Raw genomic sequence first — 10,036 nt, forward strand, 5'->3', positions numbered from 1 at the left:
AGGGGGAAGCATTGAAGAACAAGCAAGTACAAGAGGGAGGGGGGGGGCAAAGAAACGGGGGAAGAAGAGGGGGAGGGGGGAAAGGTAGTAGATATTTTGGCTGGCGACCATATAGTAGTAGCGCGGGTCACCAAATCGCGCTACTGCTATGTGTGCCAGCCAAAATATCTACTGGTACATAAAACTATCTATAGCGCTTGCTCAAAAAACATGCTACTACTAAAAGATTACACATAGAAGAAGTAGCAGTAGCGCTTCTTGGTGGCCCAATGCAACTGCTATATTCTTAACAGTAGCGCTTGTTAGAGTACGAGCGCCGCTACTATTTTTTGGCCGGGGTGTGTGGTGTGGTTAACTTACCAGTAGCGTGCCCTTTGGAAACCAACGCTGCTTCTAAGTTGTACCAGTAGCGCAGTTTGTAACACACGCTACTGGTAATTATCAGTAGCATTGGCTCCAAAACACACGCTGCTGGTAAACTTCTATGTGTAAGCCTTTTCCTAGTAGTGACAGGAGCTGGTAATTGCGTAGACGGGGTGGTGGTCTCCGCACATGCTTGTTGATGTGTGGTTATTGGTGTGCTCTCGGCCGTCTCCACACGAAGAAGATTCTTCGGCCATAGCAGCACCCAACCCTTGCAGCTTCCAATCCATGGCGGGGCCTCATCGTCCTCTCCCACATGCTGTACTGGAGGAGGCAAATAATCGTGCCCCGATTTCACACTGGACAACTTAACCCTGAAGTACCCAGCGGGGATCGGCTGGTTGTGGAACGTGGGTTGCAAGGGGTTCATTATCACCCCCTTTCCCACGTCCACCTTCTGGCCTTTGATCAAGTACAGTATGGTGCACGGGGTTTTGTCGGCCTGCAAACACATGTCTGTGGTGTAAAACATCCGAAAGGCAACGAAAATGGAATATTCTCTCTCTCTCTCTCTCTCTCTATACATACATACATACATATATATATATATATATATATATATATGTTGGTGCGACATGTAATTACCGTGAGGGCGTCGAGCTCAGCCAAAGATGAAGGCCCACCTAGCGCGCCAGAGACCGAGAACGGGCTGCTATGAGCGGGAGCGAGTGTGAGAGGAGGCCCGGTTGCGTGAGCAAGTGATGGTGCGGTGGTGTTGTTGTTCACGGAGTTGCTCCCGATGAAACTGGGCAACGGGAAATCATGTATCGTCTTGTGTGGATTTTCCTTCGTCCAGTTGATGATAACTGGAACCAAGTTAGTAGCAAAATCATTTCTGCAAGCAGTTACAACTGCATTGACTGCCTGCTGTAGCAACTCATTTTTCTCCTCGGCTGTTTTTTTCGCGTCCTTAGCTGCTTCTTTCTCGACCGCAAGCTTCACCTTCTCGTCGATGTCCACTTGACTAAACTTATTTTTTTGCTTCTTGGCCTCCGGGCCCTCGTTGTAAAACACCTTCCACGTGGCGTCGTCTCTAGCACCGTGCACATGACCATATTGCGGCCGCTGTCCCAAAGGGAGTCCCTTAAGTTCGTTTAAGGCCCGGTTGAGAGGGGTGTCTCACTTGGGCCTCATCGGAGAAGTAGGGCTTTCGGCTGCAAGCTGGTGTTGCTTCTCCTGCAGAAGGAACGTGAACCGTTTAGGAATGTGTAGTCGACTAGATCTGAAGCTAAATGTAAGGTGGTAAAAGAATAATTACCAGTAGTCTAATCAATCTCCTCGTGATCTGGTCCGTGTAAGAAACCTTCTTTTCCTTGTCCCACTTGTAGCGGGACCTGATAAAGTCACGCTCCAAGGGGTTGGTGAACTTCGCGAAGGGGTCTGGGATACCCGCGGCTTCAGTTCCATGTCCTCCTTATCCCATATGGGCCTTTTACCGAGGTAGCCACAGCTTCCGAGGCGATGCTTCCCCGTGTTCCTTTGCTGAAGGCTCTTGAATTTTGCAGCCTTAGCCTTGGCTGCCTCGGTAGTGCAAGTGTCCTTGAACTTTTTGAACTCCTCTTCCATAAGTGTCGGATTTTCCTCCGGAATCTTGGACACGGGTTCCTCAGCCTCAATAGCTCATTTCACCCTCCCTTTCCAGGAGGCCAAATCATTGTTGAACATGCCCATGGCGTGATTGTTAATCTTTTTCATCGTCGGATCATCCCACGGTTGTTTTATGTTATCATCCCGGTCAGGGAACTTGAATCTCTTGTGGAACTTCATCAGGAGCAACTGCGTCAAATGTTCTTTAGTCCTTAAGTCATCGTGATTGATGCTCGCGCATTCCCGTAGGATGCATCCTACTTGGCTCCCATAGCACTTGCGAGGTTCTTCCGGCTCTAATGGCTCAAACTTGCCAGGTGCCATCTTTGTGATCACCAGTCGTCCAATCCCTAGTTTGTTAGGTTTTCGTATCCTCTGCTTCTTCTACTTCTTCTTTTTGGTAGCGGCATCGACGCCGATACCTTCCCCGCCGGTATCTTCCCCGCTAGTACCTTCCCCGCCGGTTTCGGCACCGCCATCGGTGCCGGCGCCATCGGTGTCGATGTCGGCGTCAGTACCATCATCGAGGCCAACCTACAAACCTTGACTTTGCAATTGCTTAGCAGTCAAATAGTCGAGGTACTCTTGTTCACCCTCATAATCCATCTCGTCTGCATCTTGGTCAGAAGGCCCAGTTTCTTCGTTGTTCGACATGTTTCCTATGATTAAGTCTCCTCGTTTAATTCTAAAACTATGAAAAAAAAATGAGAAATGACATAAAAAGAAATATATGTTTGCCGGAATGTCGTTTCCCAGCAACTCCCAGCACTCGACATGCCTACTATCTAGCACAAATCATGCCAAAATCCATGGAAAATTTCGGCATGACCTTTGCTAAAATATGGACATATTGAGCGCCTGAAATTTACCAGAACAGAAACGAATCAGCATTCTGGCGTAACATAGGCCACTCGGATCATTTACCCTGCACATAATCATCATGTCGAAATTCCAAACATGACATGTCCAAAACATCACATGTCCACATATCACATGTCCACTTCAAATTTGCATATAAAAGGAAGAAAAACATAGAACTTGAAGAAAAAAACCTAGCTAAATTCATAACTAAATATATTACCTAATTAACCATCTGCCCTAATGAAAACCTAAGTAAATTAACCAAAGAACCTAGCTACCAGAGCGAGGAGGAGCGGTGAGGGGCTTATAGAGGGTGCAGGCCCGACAACGACCGAGGTTGGGAGGGGTCGGGGTCGGGGTCGGGGCCGGAGCCGTGGGGGAGCGCCGGGGCCGGAGCCAGGGTCAGGGCTGGGGTCGGGGTCGGGGGCGAGGGCAGGGGCGCGGCGAGGGCAGGGCTCCGGCTGCGCGAGGGGAAAGAGAGAGTGTGGGGATTTGGGGGAAAAGAGGCGGGATGAAGAGAGGAGTGGGGATTTTGGGGGTTAAGTGGGCATAGCAGTAGCGCGTTTAGACAAAACACGCTATAGCTACTCCAGGTAGCTATAGCGGTTTTATGTAGAAACCGCTACTGCTATCTTGACTAGCTGTAGCTATTTTTTCACAAAAGCCTTGCTGCTATAACCAGTACCTATATAGCAGTTTTCCTGTTTGTTTCCTTCTATTTTCTTTTCCTTTATTTTCTCTCACTTTTCTTTTCCGAGAGCAGTGAACGAAGGGAAGGCGATATATATTGCATCATTTGACGGTTAAGTATTTATACAAAATAGGAACATATATATTACATCATTGGACCCATGCATAATAATGGCTAAGTGTGTATACAAAATAGGAACATATATATTACATCATTTGACCGATAGCATACGGTTCCTCAGCGTTGACGATTTTGTTTTTGAGTCAGCTTCTTTCCTTCTTGTTCTTTGAAGAATAATTGAGCCCCTCATTGTGACTTGCCTTTTTCATGGAGTATGATTTTTCTTAGGTAATGTAGTATTGATTCTTCTTTTAACGTATACTTCATCATCATCGTCATCTTCCCTCATTGGGTTGCCATACTGATCGTAGTCTTCCTCGTTGGTGACTCCATCCATTCCAATGATGTTCCTTTTGCCTCTCCTCACGACAACATGACTGGGATTGCACGGGTCGGTTATGAAGAAGCATTGTGTCACGTGCTTAGCGTGTATCCATGGCTCGTTTTTTGCGATAGCGTTCATGGTAGCGCTCTTGGCGTCAGGTATAGTCATGGTAGTGAAATTCCGGTTTTCTATTTCGACATTCTTAGCCCATCTGACATGGAACATCGTCGTGTTGTGCAGTCCAGAGTAGTCAAGCTCCCAGATCTCCTCGACCCTTCCGTAAAATCTTTCAGTTGCGCCTTTGTCGCTGCCGGTCATGCATTCCATCATCACCCCTGAGTTCTGATCATCACTGTCCATTGCTTTGGCCTCCGTGTAGAATGATATCGTATGCCTGATAGGTTACGAGGTTGGGCGAGGGACCATGTGCTAAGGCGTATATGAGCAATCCGTCCTTAGAGCCCTCCTCCGGGGGAATAGCAATAATATGCTCTTTGAACCAATGCAGGAAAGTGGAGTTGTGCTCTCTAGTAACTTCGGCGTCCGTCTTGCATACCCCCCGGTCACGATACTTCTTTGCGATAATTTCTTTGTGCAGTACCACGAAAGGATCTACCTCGTCTAGGTGTTGTAGCACTACCAAGTTTGCTCTGTCAAAGTCGCTGCGTCGATCTGAGTATGCCACGTGCATTTCCCTGCGACCGTTGGAGTGACCTTCTCCTTCGAGCCTCCCATCGTGCTTGTTAATGGGCAAACCAACACTAACACCAGGCGGCTGGTCTGCGCCATATAGAAAATTCTCGCAGAAAGAGATGCACTCTTGTGTTAGATAGCCCTGGACGATGCTTCCATCCGGACGAGACATGTTACGAACGAATCCTTTTATGATCCCATTCATCCTCTCAAACGGCATCATGTTGTGCAGGAATGAAGGCCCCAGGTCTATTATGTCGTCCACAATATGGACACACAGATGCACCATCATGTCAAAGAATGCTGGCGGGAAGTACATTTCAAGCTCATTCAGTATCAAAACAATCTCTTCCTGTAGCCTTCGGAGCTGCTTCACACTGACCGACTTTTGAGAGATGACGTCAAAAAAGTTGCGGAGACCAATAAGCGTGTCACGGACGTGCTTGTCCATTATCCCTCTAAGGGCAACAGGTAGTATCTACGTCATCATCACATGACAGTCATGGGACTTCATCCCGCTGAACCTTTTCTTGCCCGTGTCTAGATATCTGCTTATCTTGCCACAGTAACCGGAATTAACTTTGACTCCGGTAAGGCACTTAAAGAATTGATCGATCTTAGCCTGACTTAAGGAGAAGCAAGAAGGGGGGGCAATAATCCTCTTTCTTTATTTTCTTGCCCTTCTTCTCCCGCGCCTCTGTCTCCATCTCTGTCTTGTCTGACTTTTTACGGGGCGGCATGTGCAGATCTTTCCTAATATTCAAATGTTGCAAGTCTTTTCTTGCCTTCGGCCCATCCTTGGTCTTATCTAGCATGTTCATCAGTGTCGCGAGCAAGCTTTCAAGGACATTCTTACAGATATGCATTTGATCAAGGCAATGAGGTGTATCGAGTTTGTGCTAGTACTCCAAGTCCCAGAACACAAACCTCGTCTTCCATACCTTCAGCAGCGGCTTCGACGCCTTTTTCATCGTCTTTCCCGGCGCGGGGCACTCCCTCCAGTTTTTCAACAACTCATCGATTTTGGCGCTGCTCCGCTTACGTGGAGGTACTCGATGCTCAGCGTGACCATTGAATAGATCTCCACGGTTTCTCCATGGGTCGTCCAGTTCGAGCCATCTTCGATGCCCCATGTACACGATTTTCCCAGACCCGCCATCTTTCCTTGACGTTATCTGCCGAGACGTCGTATCATCCATGCACCACGTGCATCCGCAATATCCATGGCACACCTGGCCTGCGACATATCCATAACCGAGATAGTCGTGCACCGTCGTGATCAATGCGTCTCTCATGTAAAAAAACTCGCCTTTGCTGGCGTCCCATGTCTTGGTCGGTGTTTTCCATAACATGTCTAACTCCTTTTGAAGTAGCCCCAGATACAAATTAATATTATTTCCTGGTTGTTTCGGCCCTTGAATCAGCATGCTCATGTGAATGTACTTTGACTTCATGCACAACCAGGGGGGAGGTTCTACATCCATACAAACATGGGCCATGTGCTATGGCTGGTGTTCTGGTTGCCAAATGGATTCATGCCATCGGTACACGCGCCGAGCATGATGTTCCTTGCATCACATTCGAAATACCGATAGAAGATGTTCAACGCTCTCCACTGGCTTCCATCCTTGACGTGTCTCAGCTTTGGATCATCTCCATCGTTGGGCTTCTTCCTCTCCACGTGCCAGTGCATTATCTTTGCTTCCTTGGGATCTACGAAATACCGCTGGAGACGGGGAGTGATTGGTAAGTACCATACAACTTTCTGGGGACATTTGTTCCCGGCCTTCTTGTATCGAGAAGCATTGCACACCGGACAGCTTGTTTTTTCCGCGTGCTCCTTCCAATAAATTATGCAATCGTTGATGCATGCATGGTATCTAACATGCAACAGATCAAGAGGGCACACGATCTTCTTGGCCTCATCAACACTAGTAGGACATAGATTCCCCACAGAAGAACATCCTTTAGGTACTTGAGATGCTCATCGAGGCTAGTGCCGGTCCATTTGTTTTTAGCCTTCGTCTTTAGGAGTTGGAGCATGAAACTCAAGCGGGTCACCTCAGGATTGCAATCATCATACAATGGAGTGTTCGAGTCTACCACCAGTTGCTCCAGCTTAGCCTCCTCTCCAGAAGCAGCTCTCTCAGTACTCGTCTCCTTGCGAAGCAGTGCTTGAACATGAGGGTCCCGCACGATTGAACTTAGTACCGACGAACTCTGCTGCGTGGAGTCCATGTTCTCTCCGCTGCCGTGTCCGACCCCTTCTCCGCCGCCATGTCCGGCCTCTTCCCCGCCGCCATTAGCGATCATCTCTTCGTCTTGCCCCATGTCGTCATTGCCTGCCCCGTCGGCGTCCTCAACATCGTCATCTTCATCTTCAATTATCCACCAAGTATAGTCATCCATGAAACCAGTCATGAGCAGGTGCGCTTCGACACGACCATCGTCATAGGGGTCGAGCCAAACTATTCCTTTGCATTTTCGACACGGACATAAAACCTTTGTCAGGTTATTTTTTTTCATGTCCTGCACTGCCGACCGCAACCACCTGTCCACCACCGTTCCACTGACCATCATGAACGTCTGCACAGTAATAATAAACAAATTGATTATAAAAATGCGTGCATGCATCAAAGTCATACAAAAATTTGGCATGACCTTCCCTAAAAATAGGACATATAGATCTAGAGTTTGCCCGGAATTCACCGAAACGGAAATAAATCGACATTTCGGTAAAACATAGGCAACTCAAAAGCACAATTTGGCGCCAACTCATACCACACACACAATTTCCATCATATCGCCCAATTATCATATCACACACACATACACATATTTCCATTTTGCAGAAGCATGAAATTTTAATCACCTCTATCTCGAGATCGAGCACACGGTGGAGATGATGATGTAGGGAGATCAAAAGTGCACAAAGCTCTTCTTGACAAAGATAGATCTAGTTAGAGGGAAAATATGTCACTTAACTAAATTCTACATCTACCTAGCTAGCTAATTTGGGAGGAGACAACTTCAACTAATGGAGGGGGAAGGAAAAATAGAAAGGAGATGCATTAATGGAGGTGGTGTAGTTAGCTAGGAGTAATGAAGAGAGAGAAAGGTAGGTAGAAGAGGGAGAGTAATGGGGGGAGAAGTATTGAGGAAGAAGAAGAGTGAGAGAGGGAGGATGTGGGAGGTAGGGGAAAGGGAAGAGAGGAGATGGGGGAGGGGAGGACGGGTGGAAAAAGGTGGTGGTGTGCTGCGTCTTAGCAGTAGCGCGGGACGAAAAACGCGCTACTGATAAGAGCGTAGCAGCAGCGCGCTTTTCTCACACGCGCTACTGCTAAGCGGGGCCAACCATGTGGCCAATTTCAAAATTAGTAGCAGCGACCGTAGTAAAAAGCGCGCTACTACTATTGCATTAGCAGTAGCGCGTGTCGTTAAACCGCGCTGCTGCTAAACTTAGGTTGGTGGGTACTGTCGGTCGATTTTTGTAGTAGCGCGGTTTAGCCCGCATGCGCTACTGCTAAATTTGTATGAGTAGCGAGCTGTGTACCCGCGCTACTGCTAATTAGCAGTAGCGCTTCTTTTTGTGCTAGCAGTAGCGCTTCTTTTTGTGCCGCGCTGCTGCTAAGATTACGTGTATAAGGTTTTCCCTAGTAGTGTGATATACTTTTCATGACATATAACACATATTTAATTCCTCAAATCGATGACCTAGAACTACGTGAATGACTTATTCACCTAGACGGAGGTAGTAGTGAAAGGCACGCACCAAATTTTACCCTACGGGATCTCTTAATAATATGGCCGCATGCATTTTTCAGATACAGAGGCCGGGGGTGAGCCTCCTTTTTTTAAAAAAAAGTCTTGTCTACAGGTAAATCGTCATAGCATTCGAGAAAAAAATTGCAAAATTTGGAGAAAACATCTGGCTTAGCCATTTTGAATCTAAAATGTCTTTAATGATCCATGTGCGAATATCTCTGTAATTATTTCCTTAACATAAGTCGTTTTGTTTTTTGTTTTTTAGGTGAATCATTTGTTTTTGTTTAGAATTGTAAATCATAGACTTTGCTGGACCAAACTGGGCCAAATCCCACAACCTTGGCCTGTTGTAAATTTGAGTCTCCACAAGCCTATTAACGGCCCAACTAGTGCCGAAGCACCATGCCTCGAAAATGCACCGTGTGTATGTGTGTGTGTTTTGGCCTAAGAGCAACTCTAACTGACCCCGCAAAATGGGCAAACCCGCAAAATTCCGGCGAGTATACGGGCTCGGCCCAATTTTCTGGGCAGAACAGAGCTCGTATACTCGCCCGGCCCTTAAATTTTTTACCGCGCCCCGCAAACCGCCCCCGACCAGTATATTTACGGGTTCGCGGTGCGTTTGGGGGTCGAAACCCTATCCCCCGCCGCCGCGTCTCTCCGCAATTCACCACCCCACTCCTCACATTTCTCGTTGCCGGTGAGCCGCATTCCGCCTTCAGGCACCATGTGGGGCCTCATTTGGAGCTCTGGCCGCGGCTCCGGGAGTAGATCCGGCGGCGGCGGCGACCCCGAGCGCGAGCGGTGTGTCCGCTCGGACGACGCGAGGAAGCGCGGGGCGAGGATGTGGGACGAACCGGGCCGGCGAGCTTCCGCGTCTGCGAGACGGAGGAATACGACCGTCGGCATGGGCGTACGCCCTCCTCCGCCGTGGGCTCGTCCTCCGGCGCGAGATCTTCCCACGCCGCAAGCTCTTCCTCTTCCGGCGCGAGCCTTCTCCCTGTGAAGAGGGAGTGGTCGGAGGAGCTGGAGGAGATCGAGGTCGTCGCCGTCAAGCAGGAGCCCAAGGAGGTTGTGCGCCGCGGCTTCGTCGGGCCCGAGGACTTCGTTGCTAATGACGACGCGGTCGCGGCCGCCATAGCCGAACGCAGCTTGCGCGAGGAGACAGAGCGCCGGCGCCACCAGGAGGAGCTCGACGACTTCGTGTTCCATCAGGCGGTCGCGGCGAACCTTCTCGCCAAGGAGAAGGACGACGAGTGGCGAACCCGTGAGGAGCAGAAGCAGAAGTACATTGACCTCGGCAGCTCCGACGAGGAGGATTGAGCTCTTCCACTGCGTCGTCCATGGTCGCGAGCTCGCCGCCGTGAGATCCCCACCCCCTTTAATAGTAGTGAATGTAGTGTATAGTATGAATTTGTGTCTGTAATGAATTAGTGTTTGATCATGTAGTATATGTAGTATGTGACGAACTACTACGGTTGCAATTTCTCCAGCAATTTTTTTTTCAAATTATGAAGTTTCATATACGGTTTTTGATCGGGTGCACATGTTTTTAACCCGCAAACTAGATC

Source organism: Triticum dicoccoides, chromosome 2B (genome assembly GCF_002162155.2).
Source record: "Triticum dicoccoides isolate Atlit2015 ecotype Zavitan chromosome 2B, WEW_v2.0, whole genome shotgun sequence".
Lineage (NCBI taxonomy): Eukaryota > Viridiplantae > Streptophyta > Magnoliopsida > Poales > Poaceae > Triticum > Triticum dicoccoides.